This window comes from Chiroxiphia lanceolata, chromosome 2 (genome assembly GCF_009829145.1).
Source record: "Chiroxiphia lanceolata isolate bChiLan1 chromosome 2, bChiLan1.pri, whole genome shotgun sequence".
Lineage (NCBI taxonomy): Eukaryota > Metazoa > Chordata > Aves > Passeriformes > Pipridae > Chiroxiphia > Chiroxiphia lanceolata.
The window spans coordinates 106,063,440-106,086,073 of NC_045638.1; the positions used below are offsets into that span (position 1 = coordinate 106,063,440).

At 36.5% G+C, this 22,634-nt stretch overlaps 1 long non-coding RNA gene across 1 annotated transcript; it reads right to left on the minus strand.

Annotated features, from left to right (window-relative positions):
- Positions 1-19,137: 19,137 nt before the first annotated feature.
- LOC116782404 lies at positions 19,138-21,488 on the minus strand. The gene is made up of 3 exons (XR_004355229.1): positions 21,391-21,488; positions 20,935-21,056; positions 19,138-19,250 (listed from the first exon to the last, which is right to left on the minus strand). It is a non-coding gene; the product is annotated as an uncharacterized LOC116782404 (long non-coding RNA).
- Positions 21,489-22,634: the final 1,146 nt, after the last annotated feature.

Consider the following 22,634-nt stretch of genomic DNA (forward strand, 5'->3'; position numbering starts at 1 on the left):
TCTCCCCTCGTTTCTCCTTGTTTTTCATTTTACCTGTTTCTCCTGAAATTAATGGGTTTCTGGCATTTAATCCATCTAATTTTCTTTTCACCTTCACTGTCTGTCATTAACCCAGCTTCACAGATTGCTTTGTGTCTTTCTGAATCATCTCCCTTCTTATTATTCATTCTTTTTGCCTTTTTGCAACCTTTGATCTTCTTTCATTTCACCAGCTCTTTCTAGTTTACACCCATATTATATTTTTTTTGTTTTCTACAGAGAAAACAATAAAAGCTGTTTCAGCTCTCAGTTGGATATTTTCATTGAAACGTTCCTTTTAGCCTATTGTAATGTTTCCTTCTTTACTACTCAGAAGTCTGATTTTTGTCCCTAGTAGTATCCTATTTACCCAATAACAATGGTCAGTTAAATATCACAATCTCTACTGTGAGTGTTGCAGAGAAATAAACTATCGAGTATGTTGATCACATAAGTTCAGAAATGCCAAGCCTTTCATAAGCTTATCCAGTGGAAACTGGCACAATTTAGACTTTAAAATCTACTTTAACAATACACAAGGTATTGATATTAGAAGCTGTGATATTAGAAGCTGTACCTGAGCTCAAGTGGAAATCTATATTTTTATTTTTTTTTCAAAAGAGTGTTATTTTTATATAGAATTTAGGACATTGATGAACACTTAACAGTAAATTGGGTTTGATAGTCAGTAAAATAAATAGTTATAAATGAGCTACATAAACTTTTCCACCTTGCCAATCAAAATGCAAATAAATTTTCACAGGTAGAACTAACACAAGACAATACATGTATTAACACTTATTGTTACTGATGGATACCACTAAGACCATTTGATAAATGATGGGATAATTTGAACTAGAGTTGTAACAAAACTGGTAAACCTTGCCCCTGGAAGGGAAAAAAAAAGAAATTACCTATTTTGTTATGAATGGAGCTAGGTCTGTATGTATGGAGTAGAGTTCACTCTTGATTCTGGAGATTCACCAACAGACTCACTATAATATTGTTAGTGTGGTTAACAGGAGATTATTTACTATAGTGAAACCTTCAGTGATCATTTACTGCTCCCTTATTAAGATCAATGACAGTACCTACTCTATTAAACCATCTTTCTTCATATTTAATTAATAATATAGATGTGTTGTGGTCTGGATTCCCCTGTCAGGTATTAAGGTCAGTTCCTGAAGTTTAGGAGGGAAAATATAATCTAGGTTCATTGATAATATACTTTATGAAGAACTTCAGGTTTAAAAGAGGATGTGTCTATCTCAGATACTAATAATGTCACCACTAAAATTAATGCCACTTTGAATCTTGCATATTTTTGTTCATTCCTAGGTAGGCCTTCGCAGCAGAGTGTGAATGACCAAGGGGACAGCACTGAAATGATCACACTGTAGTCTCAGTCCTTTTCTGTTAATATTTTGTCAAGTACATCATCATGCTTATCTTTAACATTTTCCCTTATCTTTTCAACATTGTGTGCTACTCTTTGCTTTTACTACTTGTATCACACCATGATTGCTATTCAGCCTTTGACACTTTTGCTATATAGAATTAGATAACCATCATACTGTTTCAGACCTGTCCATATTCGCTTTCTGGAATTCTTGTATCATGGTTGCACTAACAATGTAATTAAGTAGCATGTCAACATGCTGTCCCTTATGCATTATTCATCATTTGTCAAGCTATGATCCATCATAATGGCCTAGTGGGAGCTTTCAAACCACCTCATTCGATCAGCTTAATCAATTTGCTTCTGCAGATTAATGTTGCTGTGCTAGCGAAAAGCAGAGTTGCAAAGTATATAGTCTAACTCCAAATTCTCTATTATAAATTTGCATATAAACTCATATACATATGCATGCATATGTGTATAAATATCTGTATAACCACAGCAGGAACCAAATAGGAATTTTGAGAATTTAGCGGTACATATATATATGTCTTAATTTCAGACCAATCTCCCTTAGATAAACATACCAGTTGTATGATTTCCCTCTATTTAATCTGAAACCATAAAGTTCTTTATAAGAGAAAAATCTGAGATATCCTTCTTGAATTACTTTTTCCTCCCAGGCTTTGGTGCTTTAACCTTTATCCTCCTTGTAGGGTTAGTACTTTTTACAGAGTTCCATCTTTTGTTTCCAGTATTTTGGTGTGACGTGTTTAAAGCTTACAGAATGATGCAGCCTGCAGTAAAGACATGCATTTGAGAGATGAGAGCTTATTAGGGTGTCTAGAATCCAGACTTGCACAGTGCTGAGGCTCTACACTTGCTAAGCATTTGTTCTGAACAGTGCTCATCATGATCTGCTCAAAATCAGGAATTAATTAAGAAACTGTATTTTAAAGGGAAATGAAAATTCCTTCTGTGAGATCATTTAGTAATATAAATAGAAATAAACTTCTATTTTTCACTCCTAGTGCTATTTGGGTAAAGGCAAGTTAAATAGTACTTTTCTGTATTTAGTATTGTAAAACTCATGACTCTTCATTAGCATGAAAATTTTGACAATAACTCTCTTCGTGAAATAACGTTTAGACCAGTTTTCTGAGAAGTTGAGCAGAATGTTTCCAGGAAAAAAAAAAAAAAAAAGAAAACTTTCTTCCATGGCATCCCCTACACTACCCTTGTGTATGTCTGTGTGAATGAACATGATAGCTCTCTTATGTACAAATTGTTGTAGACACACACCTGATGTTGTTGGCAATATGCAGCAAAGACAGATGACCAAAAAATGCCTCCAGAGAACTGGAAAGATATTAATTCTAAACTCTGTGAACATTGCAAGGTGCTTAACATTAAGAGAGGACAAATGAAGAGTAAGATTAGCTACCTAGTGTGAGCCAGATGTCTATGAGTAAAACTAATTACAGTGTTTTGGGTTTTTTTACAGAAGATAAGAGCCAGAGAAAATTCCTTCTTTGTACCTAAGTGGAGAACTCAAACCACTGGGGTAATCCTCTGGATGTTTGTGTGCATAATTTGAGAAGAACTTGCAGCCATGGTTTATGCTACTTTTGAAAAACATACAGTACACCTGGGGGGAGATTTTTTTGGTGACTTAAATAACTACGTTATTCTTGGTTAGAATACTTTACAATCAGGTATTGTCCCTTTTTGATCTAAAGTTGCTATCAAGAGCACTTTTAAGACTTGAGCTCTGCAAAGAGAGGAAAAAGGGGAGGAAAATTAATAGGTCTATAAAGTCCTCTTGAACCGTATTTGAAATGGAACTAAAGATATGTTCTCCAAAAGTACAGTAGATAAGTACTCAGATCAGCAGGTACCAATTAGTGAAGAAAAGCAGCAATTATGTCTGATCTTTGGCCAAGAGTTCTACTTGCCCTTTCATTCCTTTTTATGCCCATACACCAGTTTTCACTAGTTGTTCAATCTATTACTACTGCTCATTTACAACTCTTCTAGCCCTTGGTAGAACAATCAAGGTATTACACCAAGCTGTAGGCTCATTTTTTTGACATAAATGTACATGGGAAGAAAATGGCAAGGGCTTAAAACAATCTCATAATGGAAGCCAGCTAAGATTACACCGCTTCTTCTCTCTTCCTTTAAATTGTGCAATGGAGGGGTTTGAATTACAGCTATCTAAATTGCCTTAATTCTACAGTTTTTTCTCTTTAAAATGTGCAATCTCCCTACTTAGTTCATAAAATATACGTATATGTACACATATAAATGCACATACACTTGTGTGTATATGTATTTATCTGTAGGAATTCACATCAGAATGTTTCATAAGACATTCAAGCACACTAATTGGCCCTTTGCATTTGAAATAATCAGATATTTCGTGTTCTGATCACTGTGAGGTGCTAATGGCTTTTTTATAAGAACAGTTGTAACCATGAGAGTTAATCATATGGTACACTCTGGTTTTATATAATTAGGGTAAGATGTTGAACAAACCTGTATATTTAATACCATATTCCCCTCAAAGCTTGAGAAGTCAGAGAAAATAGGATATTTGGGTGAGATAGGAAAAAGCTAGAAAAGCAGAAATGTAACTAGATGCTCACAAAGAGCATGGGTTTATTGTGTGGCCCCATATATCAATTTCTCAAACAAAATTTTTTCTATGTATGCTGTATTAGCAATTCCATGTCTGTTTTCCTTTTCAACTGTAAACTTTTCATAGCTTTATCTAATCATCTCTACTAGTATTTAATATTCTTCACCATGTTGCTTCCAAAATGAGATTTTAAATTCCTTAGGGAAGAGATCACAAGCACGATTTTTCTGTGTAAAGCATCTAGTAACCTTTGGCCCCTATAAACTGGTGGATAAAATGTTCTTTAAGCATCATTATTCCACTGAACAGATACTTGTTAATTCTTCACACATTGAAAAAATTAATTTCAAAATTTAACATCATATCCTCAAAAAAAATTTGTTTTACATAAATTTCTGGTAGCTGAATGCCATTTACTCTAAATATTCTTAAAAAACCAAGAATTTTAGAAAGCCTCTTGATATTTTGGTGCCATTGACTCCTGAAGAATGTGAGCACAGGTAACTATCATCACTATATTTTCAGATTATCTGATATAATTTCTGGAAAACCAAGGAATTAAACAGCTTCTTCAAGAGTTCAAGGTGTCCATACAGGTCTAGTATGGCATCTCCTTATTTCTTTTGATCCTCTTATAATTTTCCTCTCATTTTAGCCTTCTCAGACTCTTGCTAACCCCTTATGTTTGATAGTTTCTGAAATATCAAAAAACATATTCCCTTTCCAAATTTCATATTTCTCATCAAAGCTCTATTCTGCATAATTTCTCCTCTGCTATACTGAGAAACTCCCCCTACCTTTCTTAATCAGAGTTACTATCCTAGAGCCAATGTTTAGTTTATATTATGAACTATTTGAACTAGAAAAAACCTAACTTTTTCAAGTGTTATGGTGACTTGCAGTAGCAGTTATATGATATCCACTGACAGTGTAGGACATGAGGCTTGGAGGGGATGTAGGAAGAAGCAGTAAGATGTCCTGCAGTCACTGAGTTCATTTCTATCAGCCAAGCTATCACTGCATAAAACCAAGCCTTTTGCAATGGAAAAATAAGAAACTACTCTTCCTATGGCCACACACACACACTGCTATCTTAATGTCAAACATCAGCATCTCAGGAGCATGTTTAGCAAAGTGATAACGTTTAATAACTGGAAATCATGTTTCATGTGTTTATGGTACTCCTGAATTTTTGAAAATCAAGTGTCATTAGACCAATTAAGTGGGAGATTTCCAAAACATCACCTAAACCAGCACTTTGGATTTGGGCAGCATCCATTGCAATTTAAATTTTAAAAAAAACTCCAAACAACTATTTCCTACCTACCTGAATGTGCAGTAAAGGATAATGAGTAAATATTAGTTAAACATTTTCTACTCTTACTGCATTATTTATCCGAGACATTCAAAGTATTATCATTAATCATTCAGTAGCAAAACAGAACTGCATAACAATTAAAAATAAGTACACAAATGAAACCTTGCATATCTCATTTGGCCTATTTATACTTTCTGTGGATTTTAAATTGCAGTCGATATGGCAATTAAAGGATAGGAGAGGCTTTTACAAAGAGATAATATTTCGCACTGGCCTAGGCAAAAAAAAACCCCTGCTTCATTTTTACAATTAGAGCAATAATAAATCTTTTCTGTAAATCCTACACAATTATTTTGAGTCACATTTTCGGAAAATTAAAACATTGGTCTCTGGCAACACTTTTGACAAAGAAAATACATAATGCATATTTTATGTATGTTAGAAGATTAATAACTGGTATTTTCCTATTAACTGTTGTCTTTATCTGTGGCTTGCATTATGGAAATTTGGTTGTATGCATGGAATTATTGTGAGCACACAGTAAAAAAAAAAAATGTGTAAAGAAACAGTGGCTCTCTGAGCTTTGGTATTAAAAGAGAACAACAAACAAAATCAACTAAAAACCGTAAGAAGACCATCTCAAACACTATTAAGTATCTTCTAATGGGGAAATTCATACTGCAGCTTTTTTCTGAAAAACATACAGTTAAATAAAGTGCAAGATGAAATAAGCCTAAAACTGTAATTTACCAATAGGCAGGAAAGCCTCTCTCCAGCAGCTCCCTATCTGCTTTGTGCTGGAGAACCCAACACTGGACCCAGCACTCCAGATGCCTCTCACCAGTTCTCAGCAGAGAGGAAGGATCACCTCCCTCAATCTTCTGACAAGATTTCTCTTAGTGCAGCCCAGAATACTCTTTATATCTGATAGTGTTGACCATTATCTAGAAAAAATTAGTCATTAACAACCAGCACTGTTGTTAATTAATATTATAAATAGCATTATGCATTTACAAATAAAGGTTGGCACATTAAAAAAAATAACACAGGAAAATAATACACATCTTACACAAAATGTTTTTAGGCCCTTTTTTATTTAGACATTATATTGAATGAACATTGATGTCTGTGGTGACTTTGACACTGCAGATCAGTGAACGATGTTTGAAACAGAGGAAATACATACTTTTTTCAAACATTAGAAAATCCCTTAGGAAGCTTTAAATTGTTAAAGATTTGAGAAACTGAACTAAAACTTGTATTATCTATTGGTTTAGCTCCTCAGAAACACCCATTCACAAGGAAGATATTAGCATATGGCAGAAACACTCTGTGTGTATTACAAACAACTACTCCTGGTTCCCTGACCAAAAAAAAGTAGCCTCCCATTTTCTGTTTCTCTCATCAATTATTGTTTTGGTCTTTTAAACTTATATTCCATAAAATTAAACATACCTATAGAAATACATCTGTAGCACTAAGTCCACTGTCAGGACAGACTTGTAACGTGGATTATCTACAAATCTCAGAAGTCACTAAAGCTCTTACATGTTTAGGGATCTGGCTTTGTTGCCTCTCAGTGAGATCCTTCCCACTTCTGTTCTTTGGCTTCCCAATTACTATGACACATGTTATGTCCAGAGACTATGGAAATTAAGAGTAAGTTCTGTGCGGTAAAGTGCACAACTGAGGAGAAATTTGAGCTAATGCCAAACAAAGTACTAATGACAATAAGTACAGCAAAGTTGCATCAGTGTGGAGCTAATTATCTCTGCTGGGACACCAAACTAATCAGCAGAACTCTCTGGGCACGCTGCTGCAGTTGCATGGCTTTTCCAAATTAACCCACTGAGCCCTTCCAGAGCTGCACCTGCTTGGACCTCTGTTGGAGGACCATGGAGCACCAAGGTGTTCAGAATGCTTTGAGAAAACCAGAAGGAAGACGTTTTACCGCCACGATGTATTATTACAATACACTCTGAACTTAAGAAGGGTTTTTTTCACAGCATATTCTTGTACTGATGCTGTTCTGAGTTTCTTGTTCAATCAGCTCCGATTGCATCTTCATTAACAAAATGTCTGGGCTTCTCTTTCTGATGCAGCATGCCCTGATTGAGCCCTTACGCTTTAGAAATCAGCTTTTCCATTTTTAAAAAAAAATTCAATTCCCCTATCCGTATGTCCGAGCTTCAAAATACTAGCCCAAAATTTCACTAGAACAATTTCCTTGATATTTGGAAAAAAACTGCTTTACAGACTTTGCCTTTATTAGACTGTGCTAAGGGTTTGATTTTATGAAGCCGCACAAGTGGTTGGGCACTGACTGTTGGAATCAAAGCAAATCCTCTGTGCCTTTCAGACCTTTGAGACTAATGTTCTGCCACAAACTATATGCAAAATATGCCAGGCATATATCCACATGTGCAAAATGAAACACTAAATACTGTTGAGCTCTGGCTTAGTAGTCCCATCCTTGAAACAGAAACAACCAGGATAAATTTGAGGACTATAATTATCATTTGCCAGCTACTCAATGCTTCTTTGGGTTTTTTTGTTTGTTTTTTTCTTGTTAGGATATACCTGGGCCAGTTGTCTTCCCTGCTTGTGCTAATTATTGTCATTCTGCTGCTTTGTTCCAATTTTTAATCAACCCATATGTTTGAATTCCATATGTTTTCCCTATGTTCTTTCCTACCAGCTGCAAACTGCACAACCAAAAAGAAGTTTAGCTTATTTGTATGTACTTAGTTTTAGTTACCAGTTCCATTTTTATCCAAGCCATGTGACTTGGAGCATCTGTTATAGCAACAACACACACCAATAAGATGGATTTTTTTTTTTACAGTGAGCTTATTTTGAAATAAATATGTGTTAGGTTTGCTATTTTTAGTGACTGCTGGGATTTGTGATTTAATAAAGGTAATTCCAGATGAGACAGGCGTATTGTGTGATTGATGGTGAATTATGTCAACCTATTACCAACAATAGAAATGTCATCTGACTTCATGTTACACGAAATGAGTTGCTTAGGAGAGTCCGATTTTTCACTCTTACCAGTTTACATCTCTGCTACTATTTGTGCCACATGTGTTTTAGGTATTCACAACATTTTCAGGTGATATTTAAAAAAAAAAAAAAAATTAATTGGCTAATTGACAGTGTGGTATTCCCAAGTAATTTTAAAATAACAACACTATGGACAAGATGGAAGTCATATTTAGAGCTAAGTGGCCTAACAATTTCTAAATAAAAAAATTTCTAATATTTCAGATACATATCAGGCCATTAAACATGAATCTAAGAGAGAAAGTAAATATATTTACATCAGAAAGTCTTTTGAAAAGTTTTGTAAGTCTTTTTATGTTAAGTGCAAACTACTCTCATACTTATCTTCATATTCACCGCTATTATTCATCAGGATTTATCAGTAATCCCATCAATCTGAGAAACTTCAGCCTTTCAGACAGCTTTTACTCTTTATCTCATACTTTCTGGTAGTGCACACAGTCTTTGTAAATTAAAACCATAACATGAGTTTTACCATTTCTCATAACCTACCACATGTTTTGCCACCCTTATCCCAGCAATGTGTTGTTTACAAACAGAGGGAACTCATCTAAACTGAAACAGCTGTTATGATCTAATTCTGTTTGTTTCATTTACTGTAAATGAGTCTTTTAAAAGATCTTAGTCTGCCTTCCCTTCTTCAGTATTTAATTCCTAATGAGCACTGAACAGGAGGCTCAGCACTTTAATATGTAAAGACAACCTACGGCTCTTTCTCCCTAAATTTAATGGAACAGGTAGGAGCCATAAGACATTTCATAGTATTGTTTAATTGCCTGACTGATTAATTGAGTATTATTTGCCTAAATGCTTATTTTCCATATCTCTCATTAACCACATAATTGCTAAATTGCCTTATGGCTTCTACTTTGCTCATCTACTGCCCTTTCATTATAACCTGCACACTTGTACCTCGATTACAAATTTTTTGTTGCCTTCATAAAGAGAAATCTCTAATTTTACTATTCCTTTGCTGTCCAAACACTACTTCTGCTTTTCTTGTCCTTCTTCTGAATTGCTATTTCCATTCAATAGAAATTAAGCCAATTATGATTTCTTCTACACAGTTTTTTATTTCACTTCCATTTTGCTTCTATGTAGATCGACAGGCCTGAAATAAGCTGCTCTATGTGAAATAGGTTATATCAGGCTGGTTCAAAAAACAGCTTTCAGAGTCCTTAGCTAGCAGATGTGTCAAGTAAGCTTATGTGAACTGCATGATTTATAACAAAATTAAGGGAAGGAATCTTTAGGGCTCAAGTTAAAGTCACAGTTAGGAGAATGATACACCAGGAGATTCTAGACATGAGGTCAGTAACAGCCCATCCAAGCTTTGCTGTTTTTGTTCTCCTTAGTTCCAGAGGTCCATGTACAGATGGGTAGAGCCAAGTATTGGTTTTAGTGGGTGTAGGCAACCTGCTGGGTTTTCTATCACCCACAAATTCTGCCAATTTCAAATATGCAACAAAGTAAAATAAAATACTTCTATCATGTTCTAGAAAGAGAGGAGGCAGTCTCTAAATAGTTTATGCATGCAAAATTGTCTATAGGGTGTCGGAAAACCTGCCATGGAACAGTTAAACTGGTGTCCTAGGAGCAGAAAATGCTCGATTTGAGCAAGCATTGAATCTCATGTAGATTAAGCCTCACAGTTTAATATGCTTTCTACTGCTTCTCTTGTTGTGGATGTTATGTATATGACTAATTTCATCAGAGTTTTCCTGTGTATAGGTGGGTAAACAAACGTAACTCAGCCCAACTTAAAGTTTCCTTCACTCCTGTTCTATGAATTTTTTCCTACTAAAGTCTTTTAAAAGAAATCATTGCACTTCAGAAGTGCAAAATAAGTTTTCAACCCAGGATTGAGAAAGTAATAGCAAGTTACATAGGTGGTATATAACCACTCTAAATTTTTTGTTTACAAAGTCCCATCATTTCATTCCCTTGATCTCTTATTACATAAACAGATGTCTGACAGCCAACTGAGCTGGTTTATGAAATCGCTGCGCTCCCATAATTCCACGCTAAATCTCATCAGCACAAAATACTTGTTTACTGACTTGAACTGATCAAACATTCTAAATTTTCCTTCTGTGAGATGTGTGTGTTAGTTGCAGACACGGTTTTAAAGAAAAAAAAAGATATATACAAAACTTCCATTGTCCACACAAAACTGCCCACTAACCACAAGGGAAATTAATTCACTTGCAGAAAATACTCATTTTGTTCCACTCTGCCTACCTGAGATTGTTGTATGAATTGACAGAGACAGACCTTGCCATGAATTGCAATCTACCAGTAGGAAGCTCGTTTGCAGAGCAGACATTTTATCAGTCCGACAATGTTTTTGGATTTAAAACCACAAGAAATTTTAGTCTGTAACAAACTGAACATTGTGGAGACCTAAAATAGTTCTGGTTGAAAAGCTTATGCAGGTTTTGCCACTTAAAATAATAAAATGTAACAGTGCTCATGTATTGTAGATGCTTACATCAGACAAAGAATAGTTTATCAGCATCTTGACCAGCAGGTAGCGGCCAAGAGGAAGTCCCTGTGCTTGATAAATTATTTGAAAATATATTTCACAAATAACCGTGTGGATGTTACCAACTGTGGCTGTATACACAGGCTCTCATCGCACCTCCTGCAATACCATGGAGTCAAAATTCCTGCCATGCTATACCATCCCAGATATACCTCCTGGACCCAACACAGTGCAAGCATCCACAGGTATTAAGAAACTCTCCAGTGAATTTTCTGGCTATCAGACCCCAAAGGCTGGTGTGGCTTACTTGTCACACCCCTGCTCTTTTCATATCACAACTCACTGCCCCTTCCTCTCCTGCCTGAGAGCTTTCTTGGAAGCCACATATAGGCAGGGCATGCAGCCCACACATGCACTGTCCTGTCCTGGTTATCATGTCCACTGGGCACTCATTCCAGGGGAAACCTCTGCAAGACACTCTTTTGGTGCTACCCATGGCACGCATGGGGCTGCCCCCAATGAGTGGCCCTTTTGAACCTGTCATATCCATGTTATCTCTGAGCAGCCACAGATTAGCTGCCTGCTGCAAAGCAGAAACAAAGAGATCACATCTGCCCCAGCAGGACATCCATAGAACACTTCTGAGACAGCCTCATGCATGCGTGAGAAACCAGGACAAAACGCAAATCCAGCAGGACAGGTACCTGAAGACAACGAGGAAATCCCCAAAGGGATTGGCAAGGCAAAAACAGAACACCTGTTTGAAAAGCCCATGAATCAGAAACCGTTTTGAGGAAAGCCTCACATGGAAAAGGGGAATGGGGATCACACAGCTACCTCTGAGGATATGGCAGACAGTAGGTGTGTGCCATGCAGCTCTCCTTTTCCTCAGATCCGTGTTGTTCCATAGAAAGTTTTGAAAGTCTTCAACAACTGACTGAGGAGGGAGAAGTCCACTGTGTTCCCTGTGCTGCCTCCAAGACTAAGTCCTGACTCGTGGCTCCCCAGGGAAGTGGCTGTAGCTCTTGATGCTTCCTCATGTGCCTGGGGATGGACACACTCCACACCCCAAGCTCATGGGGAGACATCAGCGTCTGCAGGGGCAAACTCTCACCCGAGGCTGCCATCACCTCACAGTCCCTCTCCACCTCCTTTTGGCCCCCTCCTTGCTGGTGTTCTTCTCAGCTGCAGGGCCACAAGAGATGCCCAAGGGTCACACAGAGTCATTAGGAGCACGTTTCAACTGAACTTTACTTTTGTGTGAACCACAGTATCCGGAACTGGATGTCTTGTCAGGGTGGCTACAGAAGGCAACAGCCTGACCCAATACAGGGGCCTGAAGAGGCTGGATTCCAGTGATTTAACCTGTCTTTCAAGTCTCCATTCTCACACTTTTACCAACAGACTTTCATCATCATTCCAGTGGTTCTGAAAAAAACTCTCCAAATAAACTTAATGTTCTGAATATAAAATGTTTCAACACATTATTTTTTCTACTATTTTTTTACCTCCTGTTGTTAATAACAGAATGTGAGATTGATGATACAAACTTCCTGGGTTTTTTAATTGCATATGAATGTTTAGCATTGCCAGAAACCTGCTCCATAACAGAATCATACCAAAAATAAGTTTCCTCTTACTAAGATGAACTTACTCAAAATTTCTTCCTATTTCTTTCACAATTCACCATCTCTGTTATAACCAGTAAAGTTCAGACTAGCCTGAGAGGAAGCCCTTAATAAATATTCATCAGGACAGTCAGAGAAAGTATGATGACTGCACAGCAAGACTGTGTCTGTCCTAGCAATGGCATGTGACTCTTCTGCTTCTTTTCAAAGTTCCTTTCCAGTTTGTCTTGGATAAAAATGGATAACGTGAGGTGAATAATAGAGAATGAGAAACTGGGAAGGCACATCATAAAGTTCATCAGAATCCAATAAAACCGGGAGAGAGCATATGAAGAGTGCATTAGGTTAGAACTTAAAGACAAAAATGATCACAGAGAAAGAAGTGAACTGTAATCTTCATTTGCAATTCCAGACTAGGAAAGTGGAAAGTTTATGACAATATATTGCTGAAATGAAGCTTGGGAGACCTTTGAGAAGAAAACTTATGAATATCATAAAATAGTAGATGTCAGTTTTTACCAGGACATACTGAACTGTCTACAAAATATAAGAAAATAGAAGCCCAGGCATCTTCTAGGACTTTGTATTATGTGTATTATGTGTTACTGACACCCACAAATCTACCTGCAAATTCTCAAGACAACGAGATCTAAAACAGAGGCAGTGATTAAATCCTGGTAACTCACAGAGGTGGGACAAGATAAAGAGATTAATCACTGTCATTCCCTGACTGATTCCAGTGAGCCACATCAACCAAACACAGTCCTAAGCAGAACCCAAGAAGTGTTGGGAGGGGCTTGAAAGCTGATGGCACCTCATCCTCCATGGTATTGTAGCATCCCTGAACAGACTGCCCAGATAAGGGCATTTTCATGCCTGATTGCTTGGCAGACTTGCCCACATCTGGGTACTGGTTGCTATAAGATTGAGTTTCAGACTGAAATCAGTTTTAGCAATAAGAGACTGCAGAGAATACAATAAGTTGTAACTGTACATATGTACACACGTCTGTGGCAAGCATACTGTAACAAGCAATTCAGCTTTTATTTGTTCAATTATAACTTTTCCTGACAGGCAGCTCTTAAATAGCCCAGATGAGCTGAAACTGCTCCAGCACAGAATTGAATACCCCATGATGTCTTTCAGTACCACACCGCAGGCAACTAAATTTAGATGTCTAAATGTAGCAAAACAATTCAAATGCATAAACACATCTCTGTAGAGCTGTTCTAGACCACAGAATACCTGGAACACCTGCTTAGAGCTGCCATATGTGACAGCAGATCTGTGAGAGATCTGCAAAGGTCCATCTTGGGATGGCAGGATACCCTAGGACATCTAAAATGCTGTTAGACACCTAATTGTAAGCGCTTGAATTGTTCTGTGAAGAGACCATTCAGCTATGAATAGGCAAACAACTGGTGTCATTTGGCAGTTTGTGAGGGCTTTGAAACACACATTTATGTCCAGACTGTTGTTCCTCCGTGGGACTCCTCTCAGTACCTGCAGAACCTATTTTCAGATACCTGAATCCTGCTCTGTTCACTTAGATTCATACTAGGTGTATGTAGACAGAGTCAATGCACTTCTGGGAATCACAATGGGAAATAAAATTCATGTTTGAGACATGTTAAGAGTTAATAGAAAATGTATGTAAGTTTAATGCAAAAACTACTCTTCCATGGATTTTGACAATGCCTGTGACACATAGAGATTTTTTTTCCTGCCCATGGCAAAGGCAATGTAAAATGAAGCATTTTGCTGAACTAGTATTTTCTGTTATAAAACTAATATTTTGCAGCAATGTTTTTCATCAAATATACTGACATATATCTATTTTTAAAAGAAATATATTATTTCTTAGAAAACACTTAAATTACCATACTGTCCACAGTTTAGGAGGGATCATGGGAAGACATGACTTCAGACCTTTCCAATGCCTACATGCTCCCATTTAAGTCTGATCAGTTGACCTCAGAGTAATATGAAGAGATGAGACTGACTTACTCCCCAGAGCGTGGCCTCATATAGACTGGAACAAAGTGGCAAAAAACCCCACGTAGTAAGCCATGCCATGATTTTACACTTCACCTCCATAAACTCCTATTTGGATGTAGAAGAGAGATTCTGAAAAGCAGGCTCTGCCAAAATCAGGGCACCAGATGCCACACTGGAAAATTGCCTGGTTGATCTGTGGCATTTGGAGGCAATGAAGGGAAAGGCCATTGCATCAAGCGAATAGGGACAGAACTATACAGAAAATAATTTGTGGGTACTTTATTGAATTATGATACACTTACAGACCGTGGCAATTGGATTTCTCTAAACCTTCTGTATTTGACTTTGTAACTTTAACATTATATCACTATATTTTTTGAAAAATATTGCTGCAAAATATTAATCAAAACAGATTATGATTGAAAATACTTGTTCAGAAAAAAAACCACTTTTTAGTGGATTTGCAGAACAAATACAGCCCACACAATAAGATTTCTCCAAAATGAAAAAGATATTTCAGGAAAAAAAATCCAATATACATTCTAAGAAAGTATTTACGTTTGCTTTTTTCATTACTGTTTTACATTGTCTTTTGACATATCAGTAATGGCACATAATCACACAGGCTACAGGCTGAGAGATTATATTATAATAAAATGAAAAAAATCATATGACATCCAAAATATTACAGAAATGAATAATTCTGGTCACATTTGGGTAGTCAAAGGGAAATTCTGACATTGGTTCCCTGCTAAGCAGAATAGAGAGGAACCTTTCAGGAAATCTTTATGGACAAAAGAGAGAGATGTTCAGTAGCCCGTATTTTTATTTTCTTGTCTCCCTTCCAGGGGAGAATATAGAATGCTTAATATTTGGATATTTCTACTTTCAGTTGGGAGAGATAAGTTGTATTATAAGAACATAATTTGTGTTTCATATTTGTTCTGTTTTCCAGAAAGATGTTTTTCATAATGGATTTTGTAACAGGACCAATAGCATCAGACGAGCCCATTTATTCCAGTGTTGAATGTTTCTCTTGAATTTAGAATTTTTGTATTTTTCACAACACAGAAAACACACCATAGGACTAGATTTACTTCCTCTGTGTGCAGTGGCAAAACTGAAAGTTGGAGCATTATGTGTCTCCTTCCACAACTTGGGAACCAAATTTGCTGAGTGGTCTTGATTTCTCCAGTTTTACACAGTAAAAAACTCACATTTGGCAACTGAGAAAAAAAAAAGTATCATGCAAGACTTCAAAATTTTAATCAATTACCTCATTAGAATCTTTATGTTGTAGAATATTGCATCACTGTAAAAAAATGTTTAGGACACTGCTGTTAGTACATTTTTAAGTAAAATTCCACATACACTTACAAAAATCTCTCTGGTTTGCATTCTGTTGGAACTCTGGTTTAATGGGAAAGTGGAGGTTAATTAAAAAGAACAAAAACTGCTCAATATTATTTCCACATAAAGAAAATATTATAATAGCAAAGTTTATGGACAACATGGGCATGCAACTGACTTTTTAATACCTACAGCCACCAAAATATGCAGCTTACAACCTTTTACTTGTTAAAAAGTGTAATTCACCTTTAAAAATTCCATAGTGTAATATAAACATAATGATCAAAAAGTCTACAACTGTGATAACAACTGTGGAGTGATTGAATTATTTCATACATATAAAACACTTGATCATGCAAATTGTGGTCGAATATAAACAGATCAAGAGAACAACCTCATACCTACTGAAAGCATTCCTGTGGTTCAACACTTTCCTTAGTGTAAGGTGATAGAAAGGCTACACAAAAGGAGAAAAAAACCTCCTGATGGTTTCCTGGAAAAACCCAGCACCTGGGGAAACATTCCCAGAAACTGATAGAAGGATTAAAACAAAGAAAGGATAGACAAAAAAAAAATAATACAGGTTGGACAGTAAATTCCTCTTTTCTGCCCCTTTTAACATGACACTTAGAAAGGGATCACAGCTAGTTAGTAACAGCATTTTATTAGGGTGACCCATCCAGTTCCAGAAAAAGAACTAAATATCAGCCCTAGTAGCCTTATTCTCCCATGAATACCACATGAGCTAATACAGAAATGGAAGAATATTTCTCTTGTACAATAGGTAAAGGGGGATAGAATGTATGTTCTGAAGAATAAGAAAAATATCCGGGCTGGTGGGGGAATCAAGACCACTTGGTTTATAAAGGTATATAAAGGTACATAAAAAGAGGGGGGGGGGAATCCTAATCCTAGTAAAGATTTGTTTAGCAATACTGCAGCATGAAAATTAGCACTCTCTTATGTCTCCTCATTGAGTCAAAAATAGTTATTATATGTAAAAGTATACAAAATATCACATTGTGCAACTACAAGCTCAACATGGTTTGCTTCTCATCAATCTCGAATCACATCCACTGCATCACTTTTTTGGAAGGCGTGTTCATTTAAGGTCCTGGAAAAATTATTAGGATTTTTATCTTTCCCTTCACTGAAACTAATTAATATAGGCTCTACTAAATATTTAAATTACTATTGGTGAATGATTTTCATGTTAATATGTGTTTGATTAATTTATTTTTCCTAGTCATTTTTGCAAGTGAGGTGTGATTATCATGTATGAATCAATCTCTTTTGAATATGTACTTCTAATACACTAAGTGGATGCAGTAAGTCACTGTGAACTGCATGGGTTTGGGGACACTTTTTTCATAATGGCTGTGAAAGATAATGTTTGTAATCAGTTTTCTTACAGTTATATTTTAACACTCAGTTTTCTATCTCTCCCCACTTTCCACTTACACATTCCATTGCTTTTGGTCAGTTAAAGGAAAATTTATTTGGTAACAGTCTTCAGATTGATGGCAGAGCTTGTACAAGATGACACATTTCACAATAAAGCTATTAATTACCACCCCTGGTTGTTCAGGGGGAAAAACAAACGTGAATCTGCCTTAGAGTTCATGTACATTTTGTTTAGTCAGCATCCTTTGGCAGGAAAGAGAAATGCAGTGGACTGTTTAGTGAGCTGTTTACACTTTGCGTTATACAGAAAAATAATCAATCTTTGACATGAAGTAAACTATTGGAGTAGAGGTGGAGAATCATATCCTGGGCTGCATGAAAAGAAGAGTAGTTAGCAGGTACAGGTAGAGAATCATATCCTGGGCTGCATGAAAAGAAGAGTAGTTAGCAGGTACAGGGAGGGGATTCTACTCCGCTCTGGTGAAACCCCACCTGCAGTGCCTCATCCAGCTCTGGGACCTCCCATATAAGAAGGATGTGGAGCTGTTGGAGCAAGACCAGAGATGGGATAGAAGAATTATCTGAGGGTTAGAGCAACTCTCATATGAGGAAGGGCTGAGAGAGTTGGGGGCGTTCATCCTGGGCAAGAGAAGGTTCCAGGGAGACTTTCTAGCAGCCTTCCAGTACCCACAGGATCTACAAGAGAGCTGAGAGGTACTTTTTACAAGGACAGGACAAGGTGGAATGGCTTTAAACTGAAAGAGAGTAGGTTTGAATCTGATACTAGGAAGAAGTTCTTTACCGTATAAGAATGGGTCAGACACTGGAGCAGGTTTCCCAGGAAAGTTCTGGGTGATCCACCCTTGCAAGTATTCAAGGCCAGGTTGCATGGAGCTCTGAGCAACCTGGTCTAGTGGAAAGTGTCCCTGCCCATGGCAGAGGGATTAGAACTGGATGATCTTTAAGGTCCCTTTCAACCCAGTGCATTCTATGATTCTGTGATTTTATGAAAGTCAGCAGAAATCTTGAGTTATTTCTTCGTTTCTAATTAAACCAGACAGGTCTCTGATTGCTACAAAATTCCAAATAATAGGCGAGAACACACTGTCTTTACATCCAGAATGCCAAAAACTGAAGGGACTAAAAGCTGAGACATGTTTCAGGAAATATGGTTAAAATTTTATATTTAGATTAAATACTTATAAGCAGTGAAGTTCACTGAGTTTGGATATCCAAACAATTGTGTTGCCTGTCAAAAGCAGGTTTAATATAAAAGTGAAAGTAGAGCAAAGATCCTTTTCAAGGTTTGCTCTTCTACTTACTAGATGGTTAAAGCACATAGAAAAAAATAGGACTAAATTCTAAAATCAAGAAATCTAAAACTAAAATTTATCTAAAATGATCTAAATGGAGGCTGCGGATAGAAGTGTAAGGATGGGAAAGGGTAAAGGAAGAAAAGGAACAAGGGAGACCATCCCACTGAGTCACAAGGTTCAGGGTGGACCCCCTTGCCAAACTTAGCCTGGAACTTGACCAATGGTTTAGGCCTAAAGGTTTAAACAGCACTTAAGTTTAACAGTACTGAATTGATAACTGAAGATAAGAAATTTAACAACAGATTCTATAGAATTTACTATAAGCACAACAGTAACTCACTTATAGGCCTAAATCACATATGAATCTAACGTACTCAAGAATCGCAGAGAGCAACATTCACAGTACCTCTGCTGTGGTATATTCACATTCACACACACACAGACCTAAAGAGGCTGTACAAGGCAGATCCTTGTGAAAAATTCCCCTCCAGTTCAGTGAAGTACTCACACTGGATGTCTTTGCATCTTCTCAACGCGCAAAGGGTTGAGCCTTAAGGAGTGGGTGTATCAGCTGGGGCTCCATCATCGGAGTTCTCCAAGTACAACAACCTTGGGAGTTCCCCAGCCCTGAGAGGTGTCCCACTCAGAGGGAGGTTGCTGGTCACAGCCCTCTGCGGTCCAGGATAGCTCAAAGGGTCTCATTTAGGACACAGTTTATAGGGTCACAATAGAGTTGGCTTTAGTCATAGCAACTTTTCATCCTGGTTGCAATTTAGGTCAGTAACTTTCTTTGAAAATTCAGTAACAAAAATGTTGTTCCACTTGGGCTGTTATTCAAGAAATAAGTTTCCAAGGCTGTTTAATAAAAAAAACTCAGGAGCTCATTATACAGCACTAGTTCCTGGGAGCAGACAGTGTTTCTGATAAGCTCAGGATGAGCTGAGCCCCACGTGCTGTTCATCAAGGCTGAGGCCTAATGAGCATTTCTAAGATCACAGTATGGCCCAAGGGGGTGGTGGAGGGGGTTGTACCACCACAGTATGTTTGTGTAAAGCGTATTGGAATTCTCATGACATTTATCAAGAGCTCAGCTATTATCTATGTTTGAATGGAAACGAATTTTATTGACTTGCAAACAAGTGGCCTGGGAACATCCATTCTTCAGATCAAACGCTGTGCAAGACTTATACCTTACTGTAAAATATGCCAATTAAAACATAATACACAATTACAGCACATATAATTTTAGCTGCAATATTTCATTACACAATTTTTGCAAAATAGTTTTAATTATTTGGCTGATTTTTTAATCACTAATCTCAAATCTTTAGAGCTAGTCAAGTTGAGAAAACAATTGCAGTGATCAAACAGAAGATCCAGATTTAGAATACTAATGCTACAGTTTTGACATGAATTCTGATAAAAGGATAATTGAGTACCCCAAGTAAAACATTCTGATATTCGAGTTAATGTAGAAAATACCAAATCTACCTTTCTCTCCTCTTCAGCAATCTGCCCTTAGATGTAGCATTAATGAAGATGCCTAATTATATTGACAGATAAGAAAAAGTATGACATTTTCTCTTTCTCAGAGATTAAAGACATGTGTACTCTAAAAAACACAGCAGTATATCAAAACCTGATGATGATGATTGTGATGATGATGATTCTTCAGCTCAGAGTTCTTGACTTTTTTCACAACTGACATTATGTTTAACATATCAGTCTATCAACAGAATTTCTTCCCAAAGTGAAAATGATATTTAATAATACTTCTGTATGATTTTTACCACAAAAGGCAAATTATTATTATTATTATTACTATTACTATTACTATTACTATTACTATTATTATTATTATTATTATTATTATTATTATTATTATTATTATTTCTTCTTAGTAAAACAGCTTCTGAAGAGTGAGGCCACAAGACCTGAATTCTGATGTAACTCTGTGGTTGTTTACTCTGTGCATTAGGCAAATGAAGCTGTCTGGCTGCTGCTGTGTACAGTTTCATTTAACTTAAATTAAAGGAAGAGATTAGAGCATGTTTCCACAATCAGGCTGATTTGTAATTAAGTATAAAACTGTTATATATACAGTATTTATGATACTCTGTGGGAAAAAAATTAGAAAAGATTCCCTATAACAAGAAAACATCTACAGGATCTGTTTTGGTGTGATAGGAGAGGCTAAAGATGCTTTGGGATTATTCAGTGATTTATACTGTCTGCCACTGAAACAAAAAAAATCAGTAGCATATTTAAAAATATATGTATAATAAAGTGTAAAACATAAAGTATCTTCTACCTTGTCCCACTGAAGTGTCTTTCAAGTGACATTTTAATGGGCTCCATTCACATAAAACTTGTATTCTTCCATATCTATAGTGCTGCATCACCTTCAAATACACATTTCTTATTAACACAAAGCTGCAATCCAGAAATGTGTGAAATATTTTGAAAGGCTGAAAACATCCTTTCTAAATATACAACCAAGACATCACTTACAATATGATTCAAAACATAAACCATTACTCCAATTTAATATAAAAACATTTTTAGCCATAAACTAATGCTGTGCTATAATATTTACCAACAATAATACATTAATTATCACAGCCACAATCCTGTGTTTATGCGAATTCTAACTATCAAGGTCAATCATAGCTCTATATCAGTCCCAGTTAAATGAAACCCCAGTTTTTTACTATAGCAGTTCATTACTATAGCAACCTCTGAAATGCAAAACTATAGGAAAACTTACAGTATCACTGCTGGGAACAGAAATTTCTAAGTATGCTTTTCCATGTAATTTTCCTTTTCAACAGTCTTCATCAGCTTCTGTGACAGAAAAAAACCCTGAAATGTGAGTAAACCAATATTCTATTACTTTAGGGCTTTTGCTTGTTTTGGTTTGGGAGTTTGAAATTTTTTTTTAAATATAATTATTTAACATTCTTCTTATCTCTTTTAAGAATGGTCGTCTGTGGTGTTTTTGCATTCAGAACCGGCAACTGTTTCCCCAAATGAAAATAATACAGAATGTGACTTAAGTTTAGAAAAATATACGAAAACCAGAGAGCAAGTAAAAAGAAAATAGGTGTAGGCTGAAGAGCAGGCATGAACCGCCACCATCAAAAATCAGAGTACCACAAAGATTCTCATCAATCAAGGATTTGCTTCCAAAAAATACTTGTTTCCTGGAGAAGAATGTTAAAATAGTGTCTGCTTGAGGAATTTATAAATAAATCCAAGTATTTTCATGCTTACTCTAAAGAGACTGGTGTTACCCTACCATAAGCAAGCTCTGTGTGGACAGGATGCAAATGTTACATGTTCTCTAGCAACTATAATTCATTACCTCTTCTTCATACGAAGCAAGATGTGTGCTACACATTTAAGTGAGTTCTGTGTCTGCAATCCAAGTAAGAGAAATATGCAATTCCTACAAGCCATAAACCTGACCACTACAGTTGTTGAATGCATTTATTGATTGCAAAAAGTATGAAGGAAAGAGTGAAAGGATGGGGGGTAAAAAGCAATTCATTGTCACTAATTCTCAGTTGAGAGGTAATATGATGTGTGCTGAACTTAGTGGGAGTTAAGACAGATCACCTCCAGTTGCTCTTTGACTTTCTTGAAGACACAAATTACTTGCTCGTATATCAGGCAATGGGCACAGGGAACTACAGGGACAGAACTGCTATTCTTAACTCAAAGGTGAGAGAAGTGTCACAAGAGCTCCCTCCCCACCTTTAACTTTTAATGTAATGGGGAGAAAAAAGCAAGAGCAAGAGATATTGTTTGAATTTGAGACACTTCTGTAATTCCAGTATTGCCACTCTATAATCTGGACAAGGCTTGATAACTCAGCACTTCTTTTGTAATAGTCTTTGCTCATATCTTCTCTTAGAGAACAATTTAATAAACAATATCCATTACAAAGGCAGTGAACCACTTATGTTAACTGTAGCTCAAATATGCCTTTCTTGCAGAAAGACATTAATA